The 1,750-nt window shown below is 43.3% G+C and overlaps 1 protein-coding gene across 1 annotated transcript in view; it reads right to left on the bottom strand.

Annotated features, from left to right (window-relative positions):
* Positions 1-1,750, bottom strand: part of LOC106811609 (pre-mRNA-processing-splicing factor 8-like) — a gene marked incomplete in the record, with an annotated part of 49,936 nt that overhangs the window by 31,885 nt on the left and 16,301 nt on the right.

The raw sequence follows: 1,750 nt of genomic DNA, 5'->3' as shown, positions 1-1,750 counted from the left end.
AGGGTTGACACAAACATGGGGATAGATTTGACACAAACACTAGGACAGGCAGGGTTGACACAAACATGGGGATAGATTTGACACAAACACTAGGACAGGCAGGGTTGACACAAACGTGGCAGTAGAGTTAGGGTTAGGGTTAGGCGTAAAAATATAAATAATGTAAGGATAAAGGTAATGATCGTACGTGGCCGTAGGGTTGACACGGATATGGGGGCAAGAGTGACACAAGCGTGAGGATAGAATTGACACAAGCATACGGGTAAGGTTAAAACATGAGATGGACGCCGCGGCGGTGACACGGACGGACGGACGGACTCACCTGAAGAACACATGGATGCGATCGATGTAGCGAGAGTAGAGTCTGATGGGATGGCTTCCCTCCGTAGCCACGTCCTGCAGCAGCCACACAAACACACAATTATAAACTATTGTATACAGCTATCAATTGTCTATATAACTACCTATAACTATATATAATATTGCAGCACCCAGCTATTGATCGTATATACAACTATTGATTATCCATACAGCTACCGATATAGCCATACAACTAACAATATAACAATCCAATTATCAATTATCTATACAATTATCGATAATATTTTAAACCCAGCTTGATTGAACATACAACTATCCATAAAATTACAACCCCAGCTATTGATTGTATCAAGAGCATATAAATAAGGAGAGCATACAACAGTGATATGCTGATACCATGTTGCAGTATTAGTCGAATTAATAAACTTTCCCCGTTTTATTTTGACGATTCTTTGCAGTACTGTATTAATGATCAGCTGTCCTACCTTGTTAATATAAAACAAACCGCATGTTACTACCATGCCCCTACGCTGAGATAATGAGCGGTGAAAATATTGTATTTTTGCCAAAAACCGACTTGAGATCACTGTTTACTGTGACTGTCTCTCGCTTTGAGGTAACGTCGGGAAACCTCACGTGTTTCCGTCAATGATTGACAAATGGAATGAATGACTTCTGTTATTGATTGCCATAGTGATGACCCCCCCCTGTGCCCATCTCACGCTGGATGTATAGTAAACTCTATAGTACTGACGTGAGTCAGCGCTACCATGACGCTACACAGCGGCGACCGGAAGCAATACACTGGACACAAAGCGAGAGACAGTCACAGTAAAGTGATCTCGAGTCGGTTTTCGGCGAAAATACCATATTTTCACCGCTCATTATATCAGCGTAGGGGCATCGTAGGGACATGCGGTTTGTTTTATATTATCAAGGTAGGACAGCTGATCGATAATACTGCAAGGAATCGTCAAAATAAAACGGGAAAAGTTGATTAATTCGACTATTACTGCAATATGGTTTCAGCATTTCACCGCTGTACGCTCTCCTTCTTTATACGCTCTTGATTGTATACACAACCATCGACATAACCATCTGGACGTCTGCGAGAGGATGGCACTGCCGGTGCCACGCGATATTATCACACTATTACTCGAAGACGTGGCACTAGAAGTTTAGAGGAGAACATCATTGCTTGGTGAGTGCATCAGTAGCTAGGTTGTCATCAGAAGCACTAAACTTCGCGATAATAGATAACACGCAGCATTTCCACTCAGGTAATAAAGAAACTAAACGCACACACGCACGCACACGCACGCACACAAACACACAAACACACACCCACCCACCCCACACACACATGCACACACACCCATCCCCACGCGCACACACACACACACACACACACACACACACACACACACAC

Source organism: Priapulus caudatus, unplaced genomic scaffold (genome assembly GCF_000485595.1).
Source record: "Priapulus caudatus unplaced genomic scaffold, Priapulus_caudatus-5.0.1 Scaffold556, whole genome shotgun sequence".
In the NCBI taxonomy this organism is placed as follows: domain Eukaryota; kingdom Metazoa; phylum Priapulida; class Priapulimorpha; order Priapulimorphida; family Priapulidae; genus Priapulus; species Priapulus caudatus.
Note: the sequence above shows the minus strand (reverse complement) of the source record. Positions and strands in the feature narration are given on the sequence as shown.